The sequence below is a fragment of the Ambystoma mexicanum genome, chromosome 7p (assembly GCF_040938575.1).
Source record: "Ambystoma mexicanum isolate Mex_15411 chromosome 7p, UKY_AmexF1_1, whole genome shotgun sequence".
NCBI lineage: Eukaryota > Metazoa > Chordata > Amphibia > Caudata > Ambystomatidae > Ambystoma > Ambystoma mexicanum.
In genome coordinates this window covers 626,641,385-626,663,829 of record NC_090939.1, presented here as the reverse complement: position 1 = coordinate 626,663,829, position 22,445 = coordinate 626,641,385, and the positions used below count along the sequence as shown (strand labels likewise).

General features: G+C 46.5%; 1 pseudogene; it reads right to left on the bottom strand.

Moving 5' to 3' along the window:
* Positions 1-3,860: 3,860 nt before the first annotated feature.
* LOC138525969 (centromere protein L-like) lies at positions 3,861-20,161 on the bottom strand (annotated as a pseudogene).
* Positions 20,162-22,445: the final 2,284 nt, after the last annotated feature.

Here is a 22,445-nt window from a genome sequence, read left to right as displayed (position 1 = left end):
TGCTGTCAGAACGTACATCAGATTTCATTGCAAATTTTAGTGATCTTAAGAAGTCTATACCGGCATTGATGGATGTTATGGCGGAGTTTAATCTTTGTTCTGGATACAAAATTAACTGGATGAAATCGGAGATTATGCCTTTGACACATTCTGTTGATAGGAGGTTTGTGGTGGATTTGGGCTTCAGGTGGTGTCCAGATAGATTGCTGTATTTGGGGGTTTGGCTTACTCCGGCGATTGGTGACATGGTTAAGGAAAATGCACGGGTCATGTGTAGTGGTTTGCGGGCGGATCTTGAGAGATGGAGTCTTTTGAATCTTTCTTTGTGGGGTATGGTGAACGCCTTAACAATGGTATCTGCCCCGAGGATTAATTATGTTTTGAGCATGGTTCCTTTGATGTTCCCTAAGACGTTTTGGAGAGATTTGGACAGGTTGTTGCAGTTCTTGTTTGTATTGAGTTCTTGTGGGATAGGAAGCCCCGGAGATTGAAATTGTGGAAGTTACAATTGCCATTGCATAGAGGTGGTCTTGGGGTGCCGAATTTCAGGGCATATCACCTAGCCTTCTTTTCCGAATTTTTGGTTCCCTTTGTGGAGGATTTGCAGGATGTTTGGGTAGAGATAGAAACCAGTTTCAATGGACCTCTTACTTCCAGAGCTGTGTTGACCTCGGTTTCCAGGAAGAGTTGTGGACACGATTTGTTGATGGATGACTTGAGGAGCGCTTGGAAGGGTTTGTGTCCTTATTTGGATGTGGATGCTTTGAGGGAGCCTGGTGCCTCGGTGTGGCTAAATCCTGCTATCAAGATCGATGGCAGGGTGATTTTTTGGGCTGATTGGTTTCTCGGCGTGGTGAGGTGGGTTGGTGACCTGTTTACAAATGGTCGTTGGTTGAACGCAAGGGAATTGCAGCAACAATATGGTATTGAAAACTTTAGAGCTTCTGACTTTGTCAAGCTCAAAAGAGCAATTGATGTTGTGGATTTGGAGAAGAAAATTGTGTTGGATTTGTTTGCAAGGGATTTGGTGGGATCGGGTGGAGGTCTGGCCAGTCGCCTGTATTAAGTGTTTGTATCGTGTTTTCAAGGGAAGGATTCTTTAAGAGAGGAGTGGGGCAGGAGAATCGGATTGGATATCACGGAGGGCTTGTGGCAAAACATGTGTATGAACGTGAAGTTGTGCTCGCTGGGACTCACGGAAAGATCGAGACGGATTAAAATTCTAAATCGCATTTATTGGATGCCTGAGAGAATGCATAAAAGAGGGATGTCGGAGAGTGTAGAATGTTGGAGGTGTTCATGTGAAATTGGTACACTGGAACATCTACTATGGGATTGTAGGCTGGTGAGGCTGTTCTGGGGTGAAATTGGACGTATATGTGATGAAGTGATTGTTTTTCTCCCGGTCTTGGATTTTAGTGTGATCATATTGGGGAGTGATGAGTCTTTGGATGATCTCACTCGGAGTGAGAAGAAGTGGTTGTTCCGAGGGGCAATGACTGGTAAAAGAATTATCTTAAGGAACTGGAAGAATGCTTTGACATTGAATGTTGAGACGTGGTTGTCTGAGATGCATGAATTGGCAAATATGGAGAGAGTGATGTATAGGAGACTTGGTAAATTGGCTTTGTTTGAAAAAATATGGGCTAGATTTTTGCAGCTATTCTAACATTGTGAGAGATTTGTTTGGTTTATTGTGGGTTTGCGGTGTTGTATATCTCATTCTGTACATTGAACTGTGTAAAATGCTGTGCTTTTCTTGTATTGTTTACCATGTTTTATTTGTTGTACATTGATTGTCTTGGGTTTTGTTGTAGATGTTGTATAAATAAAGATTTTTTAAAAAAATAATGTTTCTTTGCAAATTAACCAATAGAAAACATTCACAATACAATGGAAAAAATTGGTTTTGCAACACACATTCAAACGACAGGCAGTGCTTTGGGATTCTGGTTTGGGAGGCAAGAGAATCAATGGGCAATTTCGTTTTGCACCCTCTACATTCACTTGAATAGCAGCGTTTTAGGGCTACTTATTTTGGGATTATGGACACCCCCCTTCGGGAAAGGAATCAGAAGTTTCAGAAGGACAGTCACCCAAGCCTTTATTGTCTATACCAGCTCTAACACACTGTGCATGAACTTTGTTAGTTTCGAATTCTAACAACACTCAACCTGTGATTTCTTATATGGGAATTTATTGATTTAACTTCAATTCAATGCGCTAAGGATCTACACAGCTTCACCCTCCCCACAATTTAATGGAAAGGATTAAGGCGGGCTGTTCTCAACACAATTCAATTTAAATGGATAGGGTGATTTTCTATAGTGGAATTAAATTGAATTGGATTTCATACAATGTGCCAAGGGCCTTCCCAGTATCACCCCCCTACCCGCTATGCAAGTTGGAGATTAAAGCTGGAAGTTTCCCCCTCACACTTTTTAAAAAAACCTTTGAAACATTTATTTGCTTAATTTACCTCAGAATTAGTATCAGCATTTTGAAGGTGCATGCAATATGTACAATCACACCAGGCAAAATTCCCACGGCCTGCATTTAGGATTGAACATAAAAATTGTATATTTAACCAGAAACATAAATCTCTGAAAAACCTGCAGAGGAAAAAATAAGTCAAACACTCCGAATCCGGTGCACGAGTTGAGTGAAAAAACAAAGCAATTTATAACAATCCAAGTGCCATGATGAACAGATCGGAGCCTTGTAGATAAAATGAGTAAAAATACTCTGCACACTCAGATTACAGATATCTAGTGCAGGCTCTTTGACTTCTGATTGAAATCTTCAAAAGAGCAGATTTGACAACCACCAAGCCAATCAGCCCTCAGAAAGCAACTCAGCAACAAGCTGAAACTGGAAACTCTGAACTGGATGAACTTTGGGAGCAGCTCCTAAACATAATTGACTTTTGTGACATACGAGTTAACAGCACACAGTTCACAACATAGACTGAACCAACGGTCCAAACGAATGGGAAGGACTGCTCAGATCTTCACTTCAGTATTGCGTAGAAAGGACAATTGTGGCGGAGCCTAATACGGTATTCGATTGATGGCCAGCTCAGTCAGTAATGCCAACACCGGGTAAAATGATCACTGCACTGGAACTTAACCTTGGTAACACAAAAACAACGGTTTTATAGGAAAAAATATTTTATTACTCGATATATCTGAGTTAAAGCTAAAAGTGCATATCCTCAAACTTGAGTGCAAAGTATAGCAAAAAAGTGCGGCAAATCCAACGGCGTAGGTACATCACTGTTCCGAACTGGAGATTGAATTCTGTGGCTGTATGATGGTGGTTCAACCTGGGAGAGGTTAACTGTACGTATTCTGTTGTCCTCTGTTGTTGTTTTTAATATTTTTAATAATAGTTCATGTAGGTCACAGGAAAGCAGAGAAATTTCTGCGGTTGGAAATGCACAGATAAAAGGGCCAGAAGGCCGGGGTGATGAGGTGAAGCTCAAGTAAAAAGGCACACTCTTTTCATCTGGGTTAAAAATATTAAAAACAACAACACAGGACAACAGAATACGTACAGTTAACCTCTCCCAGGTTGAACCACCATCATACAGCCACAGAATTCAATCTCCAGTTCGGAACAGTGATGTACCTACGCCGTTGGATTTGCCGCACTTTTTTGCTATACTTTGCACTCAAGTTTGAGGATATGCACTTTTAGCTTTAACTCAGATATATCGAGTAATAAAATATTTTTTCCTATAAAACCGTTGTTTTTGTGTTACCACGTTCAATCTCCTTTTAACGGTTAAAAGGAAACCAACGGCTTGTCCGTGCTCTCCCTTTTTTGCCTTCTCCGCAACAACGTAACCCTGTTTGTTGTTACAACTGGAACTTAACCTTGCCATCACAGTGAGCTGAAGCCACATACGTGGAGACTTTCACCAGCTTCGTAGCCGACAGATGGAATTTGAAGTGACGGAAGAAGTGTGAATACAGACAGTTCAAGAACAACTGAACCTCTTCCTCTGTGACCTCGTCTGCGTTCTTGTGAATATCATTCCACAGGGCTCAGACTTCTCAGGATGGATGGCATAGGAAATGTTAAAGCTATGTGGCTGGATCGGTACAGAAAATTGGAGTTCTGTGCACATCAGTTGGCCCTGTTCGTCATAGCCAGTCCACATGGCATCCATCCATGAAAGGTCACGTAAACTGATGGCAAAGTCACTAATACAGCAGTCAAAGTTCTTTTTGAACCAGCTCCCAAGTACTGCAGTGAAAGCTGTGTTGCCATTCACCAAAAACAAAGGCAGGCAGGTGAACATCTCTGGTAAGAAGTCCAATAACGCAGATTCTCCAAATGTACAGCAGAACCAGCCGGTCCATACAATCTTAGCTTCTGAGTTTGGACCGCTAAACTGTGATTTTGACAAAAGCTCAATTAAGATTGCTCCTGGGTCACGTTCTCGGCCTTTGAACCCCAAAAGTGTGGTTACACTCACTTTAACATCAAGATCTATGCCCACATCCACGGCTATGCCTTTTTGCTTCTCTGCCGCGATGAACACTGCCAGATATCGCGAGTAATCATTGAGAAGCGTGTGAGAGAAGCTGTACAAAGGAGTTACACTGTACAGTTTCCACTGCTTGCACACCAGAGAGGCTATTTTTTGAGGATCAACACTTTCCTCAAGTTCGCTGGGCTGCGGGATTCTCCTATTTGAGGGTGGTCGATGTAAAGGCGAATGCCTCCAAGATGAGATCGAACCCCGGTGGGGAACACCAGTGTCCGAAAGAACAGACTTCACTTACGAGGGTAGATGTGGCTCTGGGGGTTGAAACCCACAAAGTCAGGGGTCGCCGGCTGGGTCTGCATAGAATCTCTGTCCACGTCGCTCTTTCTTTTCCTATTACCCGCTGCATACATTGTTGCGTACACCAGAAAGGCTGCTCAGGTCCCCAGGCTGCCCCCTTTCACACTTTTCATGGTATTTAGGATATCTCTACTTACATGGGAGGCTTTGGTCAGGGAAAAACAGCAGGGCTCCTCTGGGAACAGCAGAGATCTGGTCAAGGGCTTCAGTCAAGGATTTTCTCCTGCGTCCAGACTCCCTCTGGCTCCTCTGATTGGGTCCCAGCTAGCTTCTAGATTTCCCTGTCACTGTCTCCAATGCAAGGATTGAGGCCTCTCTGCCAGTTGTTCCTAGCAAGAGTCCGGCAGCAAGCTACCTCTCGGAATCAAGTGGAAAAAGCCCTGTTCTGATGCTAAATTGACCTCTTATAGGGCTGATGACACTCCTACATTATCATAATTCCCACATTAAGGATTGACAAGCACTCGCCTTTCACCTCCCACCAAGACGCTCACTGACTGCTGATAGGACCAGAAGTTGGGAGATATGTATGTAGGCTGAGGGAGGAGAAAGATTTGTCATCCCAAAATGACAAGTGAATTTAACCTTTTTGGGTTCTGAAAATCTCACATTCTACATTTTATGGCGAGGCGAAAATACAAATTCTATTTTGGCACGCCCTTCCTGGGCGAAGCCATTTTTTTTCACGGTTTGCTGCTGTGCCGAAATAGTTACAACTTTGACACTACATACTTCCAATATTAATTTCACCGTCTATCACTCTATCCACATTTCCAATTCCTCAGATTTATGAAAATGCCAGAATCATAATTCTGATCATAACTTAAGTTATCTACATCACAAAATGTTCGTTTTTACAAGGTCCCAACTGGCTTTTTATCCCCTTTGAAGTGAACCTGGGATGGGCTTGCTGGGCTTGCTGGGACACAAGATTCTCTTTTTATTTAGGAACATGTGTTCAATGTTAAACATATGGCAATGCATTACATGAGAGGTGGTTTTGTTTCTGATCACCCGAACCAGTTTCATTTCTCTTCTATGACCAGATCAGGACATCTGGCTGGCCAATGTTTATTCTACCCTCTTTTCCTGAGCTTCAAAGGGCCTTTGTCCAGAGCTAATGCACACTTTATGGGGAACCTGGCCTTAATGGCCATTTCTGTTGGCCGTGTTATGTGTAAATCCCATAATTTCAATCTACTTCTTTGTATATTTTAGCAGATAAATTAACAAAAAGACCTTCTTCTCCTAGGGGTCCTCAGCCAAAGGTCTTCAGTTCAAATTTTCAAAGGCACAGACCTTTCAGTATAGTGGGAAACACACCAGCTGCAACCATCCTTCAGAAAATACAGCTTTAAATTGACAGAATTTGCTTATATGTAACATTTTAGCATTATATCTAGGATGGTGGCTGTCTCCAGAGACAGCTGCTGCTGAATGGTATCCCACACCAAGCGTGGAATAGGCTGGTTTACCAACTTAAGCCTTCGTTCTCAGCCCTTCAGTTTTCAATGATTTTGACCTTTATTTATACTGATGTTCTCCTGTCATTTGGATACAAATATAATTATGGGATATTTAGGAGTGTATGCAGAGTGGGTGCAGCCTACACAGTCTGCTGGTGTGTTTCTGCTGCTGGACTGTCTTTCCGGGCTGTCAATTGAAGGTGGACCTAATTCAGCAAAAACTCACATAGTCCGCGAAGCGGAGCGTAGTGGCTGCAGAGTGGGTGCAGTCTACATAGTCCATGCAGGAACAATACTGGCAGTGAGGACAGGAGGACTGTGACATTATTTGTCGGTGCAAAGTTCTCTACTGTCAGAACTCACGTGTCTGGAATCAGTTTGCCTGGATAGAACTACTGGTTGAGAGATTCTGGTTGGTTATTTCCACAATCACAATTCAAACCCAACAAGGGTCTCCTGAAATCAGGACAGCCTTTCTTTTGACACACCGTGCTGCCCGTTGGATGAACGGGCACCACCGCAATTCAAATGAAAGAGCAAGTACACACCAAGCTGGGAGAAAGAACATGCCAGTAGATGCCAAGCTGGTGAAAGAAAAGAGAAAGGACAGTGTTACCACAGTTTTCTGATATGAGATAACAGTTTGGAACTTACAATAATGGAAGCACACTAACCTTGATTTTAAAGTATGAAGACTCGATTTTCTGTGAGAAGGAAAGAATGGATAATCCAGGACAAAATTCCAGGATGGTAGAAAAGGATGGGAACCGAGGAAGTGTTAGTGATTAGTGGGATCTACCCCCAACAGAATTACTGCATAGCATCCAAAGTCCATACACCAAGTAAAATAGTTCACAATGGTTAAACAATTGTCCCACACTCAATCATAGTTGATAGGAACACAGAAAACAAGTAAATGCAATCAGGCAAGGTGCTAGGAAGAGTAGAATAAGGCTTAATTACAGTCCGTGCAACAAGCCCTGGTCAGTTACCTTGTGAACAGAAAAGTACAAACGTATCCGAAAGGAATCCGTGAAAGAAGCCGTGGTCAGTTACCTTGCGAGCAATCAAGTACAAACATATCCGTAAGACAGTCAGTGAAACAGGCCTAGGTTTAGCAGCAGTTGATCAGGAGGGAGATAAGGGATGTAACCAACAGGAGTCTGTGAAACAGGGTGAAAGTCTAAACAGGAATGCAGAAATAATCACACGAGCCAACAGGAACTTCAAAGTGAACAGCATGGTAGCGAAGAGCGTACCTACTTTAATCAGAAGCACCGGAGAGTTAGAAGGCAGTGTTTACATAGCAAGTCAAAGGACGTATTGATATGTTCCTACGTCGTAGCTATAGTAACTTGAAATAGTAAGCGTTGCATTACGCTTGCCGTCTGTGTCCCTGGCGTTGTGAAAGATGCCATGGCAAACCGCCAGGGATGAAAAAAGAAAAAAGTAGTTATTATGCGAATTACGCTTTGGGGTTTGAGAACCCTTAGACATTGTACCTGGGCCTCCTCATTGTCATTGGCCGTTTTAAGTAGTTTCGATACATTTTGGACACTATCTGGACATTTGGGTGCGCAAGTGGAAATTTCTGCACCAAATAGACCTCAAAGTATGGCAAAGAAAACTAAAAACGTGAAAGCGGAAGTAAAATCAAGCAAAGGAGAAATGGCTCGCACATGATTCTAAGAAAAATCATGGCTGCAGCTAGAAGATCAGCGGCAGACACGGCTCCTGTAAAGTCTGACGTGATACAGGTGGAAACGAATGGTAGTCGACGAACAACTGGAAGACCAACAAAGGATCCTCGGAGAAAGCATAACTTGATCACTGGCCCGTCTCCTAGGTCGACCCCTCTAGCTAAGGCCCATAGTCAAGTGAAGATCAAACTCGTGTCAATGTCGAACCGCAACGACAAGCCTTCCCGGAGTTGAATTTCTTCAAAGTGCACTAAGTGTTTTTCAGCATTGAGGGACACAGATAGAATAAATCTGTCAACACAGCAACCCTCCCCTAAAATTTCCAGGCGAGGGGAGGGTCGGCTACCCTTTGGGTTGAGCCCCACAGAGTCCACGTCCAAATACTCCCCCACTGTTCTAAAGGATCAGGCTATCAAGGATGAGAGTCAGATTCTGATCTTTGAATCAGTCTTTGAGGGGGAAAGGCATATTCCATTAAATTGACAGAGGGTGTTGTCCATAATTGCATCTATGCCCGACCTAAATTTAATTTCTTGGAGGATACACAATGTGTTTATCTATTCAACAGAGAGTATCTGGGAAAGTGTGCAGTTCACTTTGAGTCAAAACTGATTGAAAGATTGGTGTTTGGTCATCAGGAAGCGTTTCTTTTGAATGGTTTTGAGAGTTACCAAGCAGCACATGCGGAACACCCCAAAACCCTACCCACGATCTAAAATCACCATAAAAAGGTACTTCGACCAAGATCAAAGGCCGTCTGGGTCTCAGCCTCCGGAAAATTCAAGTTGGCAGCAACCCTTCCCATCTGCGATGGCAGGAGGCAAGGCTTCTAGGGACACTCTACAAATAGCAAGCTGGAACTCACAGGGCTACAATTCCTTTATGACCACCACTAGGAAGCAGCTCCTTGATATTTTTGACATCATCTTGATTCAGGAAACATGGTTTAGGAATAACCCAATATCGGACGGCTTCCTGATTCACTCGCTGCAGGCAAAGACGGCTCACTTAGGGAGGCCAAAGGGTGGCCTCCTGTCATCCGTGAAAGTCAAGAGGTGTCATTCCCATAAGCAAATTTCAGCCAAATCAGAGGCGTTTCTAGCTACAATGATCTGTGATGTCAATGAATTCCACAAACAAAGAGTTACATTGGTGATAAAAGTTTACTTTAATCCCCTATGTATGGATGCCGAAAAAGTTACCTATGATCTGGAGAATATTTAACAACATGGTCTGGCGAACATCCTTCAGGGGTAGTCATTATAGTAGGAGACTTTAACTGTAGCTGCCTAATTACAGACAGAGGGCCTCATTACAACCCCAGCAGTAGCGTGTCGATAAAAATGGCAGGCTGCCGCCAGAGTTGTGCTTTTTTTCCAGTGCCTGGCTTTAGGGAATCACCGGGCATTACAGCCCTGGCGGTCCGTGAAGCCAGGAACTGGGAAATGTCACTCCCCATTCCCATTCGAGTCCCATAGGACTCAATGGGAATGGGGATGACGGTAGCACTGGCACTGTTAATAACAGAGCCGGTACTAGCGTGAAAGTCTGCGGGCGGATGCCGTTCCGCCCGCCAGGTCAGACCTGGCAGGCGCGAGGGCATCTGGCCCACAAACTTCTACTCTGCCGGTCTGGTAACAACGGTGCCGGTAAGCCTACCGGTGCCATTGTTACCAGACTGGCAGGGTCGTAATGAGGCCCAGAGACTGGGAAGAGCTGGACGACAGGCAGGGGGTCAACCCCTCTTTCCCATCTGTCAAGCAAAAGTTAGCTGTGGAAAAATATGGTTCAATTTTCTGTCAAGCTGGTCTTTTGTGAAATCAAACCAACTCTTCAGGGGGGCGCATGCAGGGATTCCCACATGGTCAAATGCTCTGGCTACAACTTTTATTGATTACATTTTCTTTAAGAATATAGATGTGGAGGAGGTTGTTGACTTTAAGATTGTAAGGACAACTCAGAGTGATCACGCAATGCTACATCTAACACTGAGGGGGTGGCTTTCGGGGGATATGGCGGAGGTGTCTAAGGTGAGGTCACTTGTAATTTCCGTACATGGGAACAGAGCAGCACAATATAGCACCAATGTAAACTCAGTGAATTAAGATCTGTCTAAATGGTGGGGAAATCTTTCCCTAACAAGAAGATATTGCACTCTGATCCAATGAAGTTCCCTGAAATTCTGTCAAGATTGAGAAAACAGAGGATGGTAAACCTGCCTGTCCAATCAAACATCGCTCTATCCAGCACCGATTACACCTGTGATAGGGAAATCCAAAGGTGTAAATGTCATTTGTGAAGGGAACTTCGACAGTTGACGAAATGTTCAATAACAGAGTTGGAGGACAAAGTTAAGGGGGAAATAAAATTGGGAATTTGGCGTCAAGTTCATCGTACTGAGAAATACATTGAGAAAATTCAAGCTCTATTGAACAAAATAGCCAAGGGGGACACTCGTGGGATCTGGTGGATTTTGAACAACAAGGGAAACAAGCAGTCATTCCACCAGTCCTCAGGAGTGTAAGAAGAGAGATGGTTTGAGTTTTTCCTCTGACAAATATGCAGTCATTGGCAGCAAAGACATTGAAGACAAGGATGGAAAATGAGTCTGTGCGTCCTCCCCTAAAACCTTTCTTCGATCAGTCGGATATACAATTTACTATCAATAAACTCAACAACTCTCACACACCCGGCCCGGATGGTGTCTCAAATGGCATCATCAAAAGTAACGCGCCCTTATGGGCAGATATTCTGTACCATCTCTTTACCCACATTATGAATGATTATACCTGTCCACCCTCCTGGGCCAGTTCAACGCTGATTCCTATTTTTAAAAGGGGCGAGAGAGAGAATCCATCATGCTATAGACCCATCTCTCTGATTGATACAACATCAAACATTTTTGTGACATTACCTTTGGGCGAACTCACTAGGTGGGCTGAAAGGGCCAATATCCTAAACCCACTTCAAACAGGTTTTAGGAGAGGAGGCGGAATACTCATTAGTGGACTCACTTTAACAGCACTGTTTGTGGCCACCATAGATTTGTCGGCCGCTTTTGATAATATCAACATCATAAGACAAAAGTTGATTAAGTCGGGAATAGATCCAGGCCTCCTGTCACTGATCCAACTATTATACTCAAATAACTCGACTAAGGTAAGGCTGAATATGTCGGTGCAACTATCTCTCAAGATCCCGCTTTATAGAGGTGTGCACCATGGCTGTGTGCTTGCACCCACATTATTCAATTTGTACTTGGAGGATTTGTGGAAGAAGTTTATAGAATGTGGTGAGTTCGTCCCCAGTTTACCTAATCTGAAAGTAAGGTGTCTCGCCTATGCATATTACCTTATATTGATGGACTATACTCAAGCAGGTTTACAAAGACAGCGGGAGGGCCTAGAAAATATCTAAAATCAAACAACTTAGAGATAAACCCAAGTAAATCATTTATTATGATCGCCTCCACCTGTAAGAAGATAAACACTTCACCTGGTCTCTCAGTAACACTCCTATTAAAAGGGTTACTTCCATCTGCTACCTAGGTTTTCCGATCTCAGTACTGAAACATCGAGACCTGTTGATTGCACGATTAGATGGGAAAATTTGCTCTTGTATTTCATTGCTGTTAGGCATTAAAAGTAAACTATGTGCCTTTTTACAAAGCCCCCTTATCGAGATCTATAAAACCAAAGTGTCACCAATAGTCTTATATGGTTGCGAATTGCTAAACATAAGGAACAGGAATTTCTTCGACAATGGCAAAGCAAAAATTCTCAAACGATTTCTAGGCCTTCCACTTTCAACACCAGTCAGTGCTATTAGACTGGAATTGGGCCTGACATTGGCCATGAGGAGGTCTCTGTCCCTAATGGCCAATGATGGATGAGCGGACAAGTCGGCCCTAGGGTCCTTTCTTATGGCGTTATTAGCAGCAGATTTGAATCCCTACCTAAAGAAAGTAAAATCAGATGAGAGAAGACCTAACTTTGCTACCGACTGAATCAGAAGTAATAGTGAAGAGGAAGATAATTGCTTGGCATGGTAGAATGGATTTTCAAGATCTTAGTAGACTCAAGCAATATGATGGTAAGGAGCAATTCTTTATGCCAATAAAGGTGCCAAGGGGTTACAAGGTGAGAATTTCTTCTGTGAAACTCAGGCACTGGTACCTAAGATTTTGATTACAATGCCTTCCCACTTCAGAATACCTGGTTCCAAAACTAGGAATACCTAAGTAACTGAGAGTATGCAGAATGTGTGACACAGGGGACGCCGAAAATGTCCTCCATCTTGTGCTGAGTTGCCCATGTTTCTTGTCTCTCCAAATTGACAGCTTGGGTGGATTTGTAAATTCTACATTGCACATCCTAAGGCAGGAGCTGTGGTCTAGATTGATGACGACCCACTAGACGTCATAGATTATTGCATTGGCTAAAATGCTAATAATTATATTTTCGGAACTAGCAAGGGTATCCGAACAAGGGATCAGTGACTTGTTATATACAGAGGATTCCTTACATGAATAAAGGGATAAGGTCTGGTCAGAGATACCAAATTAAAATTAGCATTTGAAGAACCTCTGGTGCTATTGATGTTGCCACTACTTCCTCTGGATGATTGAATCGTGTGTTGGGTTAGCTAGGTTAATTCTAATCTCAATTTTAATTGAAAATTCATTTTATTTCCTTCCTTTGTTCCCGGCAAGTCCTTCCAGACTTTTCCTTTTGTTTTTATTGTGTTAGGCGTTGTATTTCCTATGTAATTGTTCTGTTAGATTGCCATTATTTTTGTATAGAAAAACATGCAAAAAATAATAATTAAAAAAAACATATTTAGTTCTGAAGTTCATAAATACAATCTTTCTTTTCTACTACATTAGAATAGAGGTAGATTCACCATTAATCTAGTGCACACAGATAGGCCACAGTTACATAGGAACCAGTGGTTATTCTACAAAAAGGAAATAGGGGTTTCCCTATAAATGTTGTCATTTTATGTGCTGAAATTAAGTCTCTTTATTCCTCATGAAGGAAATGTGTCATTCGACTTTATTTTTCAAATGTAAGGCAGCCATTCCTCCTTTTTATTTTTATTCGGCTTTATTGACATTTTCGTAAACATAACAGAAACAAGGCTACACAGCCACATTGCAAATCACCACAATACAAACATCTCAAAGTAGCAATTTAACAATCCCACTAACTGCTTTTAACTGAAAAACACTCCCCTCACCCCCCAAACCTCCTACCGCCTCCCTCCATCCTTTTCCTGATCCGACCAATCCTCCACTCTTAGTCCCATACTGTGCCGTTCTCAGATTTCTTTTGCAAATAGTCATATTTCAATTCCAGTTCAGGTATAGTTTCTTCCCATTTCCAACACTCGGGGGGTCAGCCTCCCCCCCAATCCCTAATCCCCTGCCATATTTCTAACGCCTTGTTGTATGTATGCCGAACAGAAGTACAACCATTCTGCCTCCATCGGTCCATTATTCCCATGGAGGGCCGCTGTTATCCGCTCCATCACGTATATATTTTGGGCCACGTTAATCCATTCCCTCTTCCCCGGCAACTGAATTCCCTGCCAAAGTGTTGCCAGGAACGCCCTTCCCGCCAGGAGAAGGCTGTGCACCATACGCAGCACCCAAACGTATTCTCCCTACCCGAAGAGACCAGCATGGGAGCCTTCACTCTATTAATCCCTTCCAGATCCCTGATCCAGCTCAAAACTTCATCTCAATAGGACTGGACCTCCTGGTATCCCCATCACATGTGCCAGTAATTGGCTCTCATTCCACATTCATGCCTGCACAGCGGTCTCACATCCTGATACATTCTTGACAGCTTAACCGGGTCATATTGCCATCTGTGTAATAGCTTTATGGTGTGTAGTTTATATTGGCAGGAAACAGAGGTCTTGAAGGCCCCCCGACACATCCTTTGCCATAATTCCGGGTCCAGTTTCATCCCCATGTCCCTTTGCCATTTCCATCCACTGACCCCCTTCTTGTATCCACGAAGGCCCAATACATCATCCCAATCACTACTTTGGACTCCATAAATGTACCCAGTAGTCTCTCAAAGGGGGCGAGCTCCCTCTGTATCTTACTTTGCCATGACTCCTTAGTCAAGACCCCCTTAAACTGCAAATACTCAAAGGGGGAGAGTGTACCTATCCCCAGGGCCTCCCCCAGTTCCACTACAGTAATACATCTCCCACCTTTCCACAATTGTCTGATCCTTTCCAGGCCCACCTCATACCATGACTGGAATCTGGAGGGATCCGGGAATTCGTCCAGAACTCCCGGCACCCAAAGATGGCCTATGGGTGTGGGCCACGATGTTACCCCAGACATCCCTTTACCTGGTCGCCAGATACTCCAGTTAGTTCCCAGGATTGGGTGCTCACATATCCTATGTATTAACTTTGCCCTGGGCACCCATAGCCACTCTCCCACCGTTGCAGGCCTTAAGTAATGGTTGTCAAGTCCCACCAATTGTAGGTCCCTCTGTCCCCTAAGGTGTGGAATCAGCACTCTTAACTGGTTGGCCTTGTAGTATAAATATATATCTGGGAGCCCAACACCCCCATTTTCCTTAGGAAGACTCAAGACATCCCTAGAGACTTTCTTTCCCTGCCACAAGAACCATAAAAGAGTCCCCTTTGTCACTCTGAAGTAATGGTCGGGAATCTGAATAGGCAGCATCTGGAACAAATACAGAATCTTTGGGAGGACTACCATCTTGAGCGCATTCAGCCGTCCCATCCAAGAGATGGTCAGCCCCTTCCATTTTCCCAGGTCTTTCTCCAGGGCTGTCATTAGCGGGGTAAGTTGGCCTCATACAAACCCTCAAGCTCTCTTGTGACATTGATACCGAGAACCCTCAAAGACCCCACGCTGACCTCCATGCCCAATGGGTTAATGCACCCCAGATCATTGTCCTTATTTATGTCAGTACCGACTTGCCCTTATTAATTTTAAAGCCTACCAGGTGCCGTACTCCTCAATCAGCTCCACCGCTGCCGGGACCGATGTCAATGGGTTTACCAGATGGAGGAGCATGTCATTCGCGTACAGCCCTACCTTATACAACTTCTCGCCCATCCTAATTCCCTCAATTCTACCATCCTCCCTCAACCTGTTGGCCAGTGGTTCCAATGGTAGGACAAATAACGTTGGGGAGAGCGGGCACCCCTGCCTTGTCCCTCTTTCCAATCTAAACCACCCCAAGTATCCCCCATTCACAGCGACACATGCCCTGGGGGAGGAGTAGAGCGCCATAATACCCCTTATGAGACCCTTACTTACCCCAAACTTAATTAGTACTGCCTCCCAAAAAAAAATTCCACCCTGTCAAAGGCCTTCTCGGCATCTACGGAGAGAAGTGTGGGATCGATTTCCCAGCCCTCCACCTCATTAATCAAGTGTAGCGTCTTCCTCATGACCAATCTCGGCAGGTGTCCCTACAGCCTTACGGCTAGTACTCTGGCGTAAATGTTGGCGTCTATATTTTATAGGGACATGGAACGATAAGAGCCACACACCCGGGGATACCTTCCCTCCTTCGGTATCACCGTGATTAGAGCCTATGTAAAAGAGTCTGGTGCTTTCCCTGTATTCAGAATGTCATTAAACAATGTTGTTAGGAAGGGGAGCAGAGCTGGAAGGAAGGACTTATAAAATCCTGGTGTGAAGCCGTCCTCCCCCGGAGCCTTACCCAACTTCAACCGCCCAATAGCCGACCTAATTACATCCCCCGTGATTGGAGTTTCCAGGCATTCTGATTCCGGTTTCGTGAGTCGGGGGAGATTGGAGTCTGCCAGATAGTTCCCAATTCCCCCACTGACCACTGCCCCTTCACTCCTGTACAGGTCCTCATCAGAAAACTGCAAATGCCACCTGCATTCCTTCCTCTGTGCCCTCAGGGGTCCTCCCCCTTCCCTCCACCTCCGCGAACCACCTCTCTGCCCGCTGACCCCTTAACCTAGCTGCCAAGAGAGCGTCCGCCTTATCCCCTTTCTCATAGAACTTTTGTTTCAAGAATTGTAGATTGTAAACTATCTTTCCTTCCTCAAGGATTCTCAGTTCCTCCCTCACTCCCCTTGCCTCCTGGATGAGGTCCCCCCTGCCATCTCTAGTCAACTGCGCCCGCTTGTTACGCTCACCTGGCTCCCACAGAGGCGTCGATCGGAACTGGACAGCTGTGGTCTCCACCAATGTGACACGTAGGGCCGAGATGACGGACTGGACTGGCCCACCTAGCTTTGTTTGCTTGGCCCATAGGAATATTCTTCTGCAAATGGAGAAAGGGAATTAACCACCCGTGGAGTTGAGCGTAAATCCCCCTACCCCCGCTGTTCTCCCCACAGATCACCTTTGATGTCCCCTCTTACAGTCTCACCTGATGGTTTGAAAAGATGAGCTCTCCATCATGCATTGAGCGCAGGGGCGCGTTGATAACCAGTTGCTTCACTGGCTCGAAGGAATTGGTGAGTTCCAGAACAATATTGACTCCGAAAAGTATGTAGTTCGTAAGAGTTCACATGTCTGACTTTCACTCTTGTCCGATTCCTTGCAGTTTGCAGCTTGATCCCAGCAAAGAGTTCCTTGTGGTAGCTGACGAGGTTCAGGTAAGGATTTGGCTTATCCTACACAGTTCAATAAAATAAGGCCAGAATGTAACCTGTGGCTTGCTCCCTTATTCAGGTGTGGAGAGAAAATATGAAGTTCGGGGAATAATGCCTCCGGTGGTAAAATTAGGTAAGTCTATTGTGGTGAGAAGAGTTCCCCTTGTTTGTCCTTTCGTCTCACCTTGTTGTCCTTTTGTTCCCCTTAGGGGCCAGGGTACGGCGAGGATGCGATGGAGACTGCGCCGACCCGTGAAGAGGAATAGTACTCCCGGCGGTAATCAGGTAAGTCTATGGGGGTAGTTACTATTGCCTCTGTTTATTCCCTTGGCTCACCTTTGCTGTTCTTGTGTTCCCCTTAGGTGCCAGAGTGCGGCGGGAATGTGCAGAAGGGTGCGGTGGATCGTGAGGATGCTGCGAAGGCCGGTGAGTTCAGTGCAGCGCTGCAGCAGGCGAGGCGGCGCGCGTAAAATGCTTCTTTCTTCCAGCTCGAAGGCGCAGTGGATCCGGAATTCAGGTAAGGATCGAAGGTTTTGCTCTTATTCTAACCTCTTCTGTTCCTCCCTTTTTCTAGGAGCTGCAGACTCGAGCCGGGCGTGGCAGAAGGCAGGATGCAGGCTTGCATACACAGTGAGCGTTACGCTGCTGGATGCAGAATAACGCGAAGCGTGTGCTGCTCTTCGGGTGTGGTTTAAATAGCCTCCAAAGTAGTCCCAGGTAAGTAATCCTCCCCAGCCCCACCCGAGTAAAAAAATAGTCCCTAGGTAAAATAGTCCCTTCCAAGCCTCCTTTGGCTTGGAGCTCTGCAGCATGATCTGCATCAGGTAAGCTTGCAGCATGGTCTGCATCAGGTAAGTTCTACTCTATGAGCCTTGCGCCTATGGCGCCAGGACTGACTCTCCATATGAGCCTGGCGCCATAGGCGCCAAGACCGCACCCAAACAGCCCCTAGCAGGGGTTTTTGGGCTTGCTCAAAATAACTTGATGCCTGCTTCCGGGGTTGCTGGACCTGGTCTGGTTCCCTGGGGGTAGGCATCATGACACCGCTCCTCCAAAACCCTTACTTTGTCCCTCAATCCTATTTCTATAAGGGTGCGCACCCTTTTTCTGCAAGCCCCTTCTCTAATCAGTATCCCTCTCCATGTAGCCTTCGCTGCATCACACACAATGTCCTTACGGACCTCCCCTGTGTCGTTTAGTTAAAAAAACTCTGTGATACCCTTCTCCATCTCATCCCTAGAACAAGGGTCCTTCCATAGAGACTCGTTGCACCTCCACTTCGAGCCCCTGGGACAAAGTCCAGCCCAACTAATATCAACCGATAACATGTCATGATCAGACCAACTAATAGGATGGATGGTTGACCTTGGTGCGGATTCCCATATGTCCCTAGACATATAAAGGAAATCTATTGTCGTCAAAGTTCCATGTGGGGCAAAATAGAAGGTGAACCCCCTATCCTGTGGGTGGAAGTACCGTCATATATCCTGCATCCCGTAGAGCTTCATCATCATTCCCTTTTCCCTACCCACCTGATTTTGGGGCTCCTGTTCCCCGGGGCGCCCAGACTGCCGGTCCAAACTATTATCCCTCCAGGCATTGAAATCTCCTCCCAATATGAACTGACCCCCTCCGTCATTCATTATTTTTTCCAGGGTTCTCTGTAAGAACCTCCCTCGACCTTCATTGGGGGCGTACATCGTGGCAAATGTGAACCTGAGTACCGGAATCAGACCCGAGATCAATACCGCCCTTCTCTCCACATCATGACTTCCAGTCGGAGCCCCATTCAGACCAGAATCCCAACCCCAGCCTTCCTCGTTATCCCCGAGCCCCAGTATTCTACCCCCACCAGACCACAGGGGATCCTCCGCTCTTCACCCCTCAAATATTTAGTCTCTTGGCGTAATAGGAAATCTATCCCTGATCTTCTAAATTCTCTTGTGACCAGAGACTGCTTGGCCGGGTAGTTGAGCCCTTTCACATTCAGCGTGCATACCCTCAGGCTGTCCCCCACATCACGCCCCCTTCAGTTAGCCATACCTCAATCTTGTCTCCCACCTCATTAACCACCTGGGAGATGACCCTCCTTGTTGTGCCTTCTGACAACGGAAATGTGCGTGTATCGGTGTCGAATCAAGACATTCCAAAACCCCCATAACCCTCAAAAATCCCCCCCTCCAGTTAGCCATACCTCAATCTTGTCTCCCACCTCATTAACCACCTGGGAGATGACCCTCCTTGTTGTGCCTTCTGACAACGGAAATGTGCGTGTATCGGTGTCGAATCAAGACATTCCAAAACCCCCATAACCCTCAAAAATCCCCCCCTCCCCTTAGGCGCCAAGTCTCCTCAAGTTACTTTCACTAGAAGAGTGCCGAAGCACCAAGCAGGCCCGAAACCCAGGACCCAGCTCATGCCACCTCAATCCCCAATGCCCCCACTCATGCCCCTGACTTCAACTAGCGTTCCAAACTTACAGCTGAATCCGGATCCGTTGATCCCAGATTGCCCAGCTGCAGTAATGAGACACCGAAATAGGGTCCCCCAAGACCTTCAGTACTCCTTACATCAACAGGATGACCAACCGATCATCCCCTCAATCAACTGCGGCCATCATTCAACCCCGGCCAGCACAGTGTTCAGGGTGTGCCAGCGAGGGGGGCATTCAGCTTCTGAAACTTCCTTGATCCGGCGACACGCTTCCTTCGAGGGCCCATAATCCGCCATTGTCTGTCCACTCCACCTTCACCTTGCAAGCCCGAGGCCCTCTCATCTCCCCCATCAGCTCCCCAATTGTTTTGTTTATCTCGTCCTCCGAAGCGAGCCGGTACTTCAGGCCCTCCAATTCAAAGGTAATTGAGAACAAAAATCCCCATCTGTACCAAACTCCTTTCTCGTTTAGCCATCTCGTCAAGGGGAGACACATTCTTCTCTTTGCGAGGGTCAGTGACAACAGGTCTTGAAGAATTGTGATCCTGGCCTCACCCATCGCCACAGGCCCCTTAGCCCTCGCCCTTTCCAGAATTTTGAGTTTATCTGGGTAGTTATGAAAACAGGCCAGGACCGACCTCTGGCCCCTTCCCGAACCCCTGGCTCTGTGGACTCTCTATTTTCGTTTCATCAATGGAGCCATCTTCAAAGAGGAGCCTACTGATAAAGTGTATGGCCCTCCTCGGGGTTCTCTCTGATTCACCATCTGCCTGCGCTATCCCAAAGAAACGTAGGTTGTTTCTCCATTCGCGATTCTCGTATTTGTCCATCTTCAAGATAATTTCTGCTTTTCTTAGCTCGATTTCACTTATCCGTCTGTCCATCTGTGTCTCCAGAGTGTCCAATGATGTTTGGTTATGCTCATCCACCTGTAGTCTCTCCTCCATGTTATTCATTCTCACATTGATCTTGTCCACCTTGCCACATATATCTGCCCTCATACTCCTAATTTCGTCGAGAATGGATGCCATATCACTCTCAGTTTCTATCGAGTCCCCTCCCCCTGTCGCCATCTTCCGCGGTTCTGGGCAGGCTGCGGGATCCGGTCTGCATGAGTACACAAATCAGACCAGCTTTGTTCTGGCCTCCATATAGCCTTGGGCCCGATTGGGATGCTCCAATGAGGTCACACTCCTTCTTATGTTCTGTCAAATGGTACAGTCTGTCCTGGCCCTTCCCTTTCCACGGGATCCCCTTCACTGGGAAACCGTCGTCCAAAGGGAATGTTCAACTCTGCCACCTCTCGGGAGGGATTGAGGTCTATGTTCCGGGGGCGAGGTAAGCACATGCCCTGTGCTCGGGGGCCCACACCTCTTCCACCGACCTCTAGCTGCCAATATGACACCAGGCCCACTTCCTTTCCCCAATGGGTCTCTGCCTTTCCACTATTTAGGAGCTCTACTCCAAGGGCCATTCCGGGTGTCATGTGGGGTTCGGTTCGCCAGTATCACCAATGTTCCACTCTTTGCACTGCAGCAGCAGGACCCTTCTGGAGCCCCACTTCCCGGGATGCGGGCACATGCCCCAGAACTGGGGGCCCTCACCTCCCGTGATGCACCCCCTCTTTCAGTCTAATTTGGGGTCACCGGCGTGGTCCTGTGGGTCTGTGCCACATTCCTTCCTTCACAGTTCGTATACCGTCTCTACCTTTTGATCCAGACCTGTTTGTTACCACCGGGAGATCCACCTGCAGGTCACCACTGTTATTCCGAGGCCATCCAGGCCCCTCCGGCCAGCTCACCACCCCTCGACTCAGCACCCCTAGTGGTGGACACACGCCCCTTGATTTGGGGGCCCTCACCAACAGGGCATTTGATGTGTGTGACTGGCACCCTTCTCCCCTCTGAGGCCTTCGTTGTCGTCTGGATCCAGCCACCCATCAGCTGGCGGGCCCTCCTGGTCAGTGGCACCTCAAGCTCACAGCCACTTCCAGCAGGAGGGAAGTAAAATGGCCCTTGCAGCCCCGGGGCCCAGATGTGCCACGCGGCACACTGCACCAGACCAAGGCGCTTTCCTTCAGGACTTTGCTTGGTCCTCTATCCCCCTCTGTGCAGGCCTTATTCACCACGCAGCCCGGGACATCCCTCACTCCGACACCATCTCACCCATTTTGTCAGCTCGTGGTCAGGCTGCAAGTCCCAATTTAAGGGGCCGGGTGTCTGCTGACTTTAGTGTCCAGTGGAGACTCTAAGGAGCCCTTGCCGTGTCTCTCAGGGTCTCTAGTCCAGGCCCGTGCACTCAGTACTGGTGGGGGATGGGAGAGTAGCGAAGCACCGCCAATGGCCCCGTGTAACCAGGGGAGGCAGAATCCGACCCACCTCCTCACCTATAAAACCGGAAGGGGTACCGGAACCAGACGGCCCCCCTCCACGTCCCAGGACTGCTGAATCTCTGGCACCGTTCCTCTGATCCTCGCTCCTCGCTCTTGGTTTTGCTTCACGCCGGCAAGCGGGAGAGAGAGAGCTGGATTTCCTCGTTGCCGGGTGCGATTTCTTCTGGGCTTTCGCCGGGGGGGTCCACTCCTCACCTAGGGGGGGCTACAAGTGGAGGGCAAGTTCACTCTAAGCGGCCTGGGTAACGGAGCAGCACTTTTATGCGACTGCCATCCGTGCGCCCCCTGGTGGCCTCTCATCATTCCCCCTTTTTAGCTTCCAAATGCCCAGCATTTAAAATGTATATTTTCTTTCTATGTGCACTGTTGCAGTTTTTAATCTATCAAAGTGGGTATTTACATGAAGTCAGCATCTGCAATGCCTCATGTCTTTTGGAATTCACTGGACGCAGTTAACAATATTCCAGTTCTAAGTCTCACTTTTCTTCGGCTGAATGCCTGTACATTCTAACAAAATGGAGGGAGGCCCATTCTTGCTAATTCACTAGGCCTCATGCTGAAATCACTGTTTTGTACTGGCTTTTATATTTCAATGGAACTCCACACTTAGCCAGCTTCACTCTGACAATGGGGCCTAGCATGGCCTCTCCATCTGTCGCTCTGGGGCTGTCTTTTTACCCCAAAAGTCCCCCCCCTGGATCTTTGATTCAGGTGACTGAGAGAAAAGAGCAGGGGGAGAGTCAGGTTTTTGATTTATCTTTTTGCTTGGGCTCATTCCATGAATTTCCTCGTTGGAGCACGTCTGCTCTTTTTCCTGTCCTGAGGGATTGGCGCTCTGGTCTGCACTCCACTCATTTCGGATTTTGGGGTTTTGGTCCTCGACCCCTCCCTTTTTGGAAACTCCAAACTCCCCAGCTGTGAAGGTAAAGAGTTATTGAATCTGCCGAGAGTAAAAGAGAGGTTAA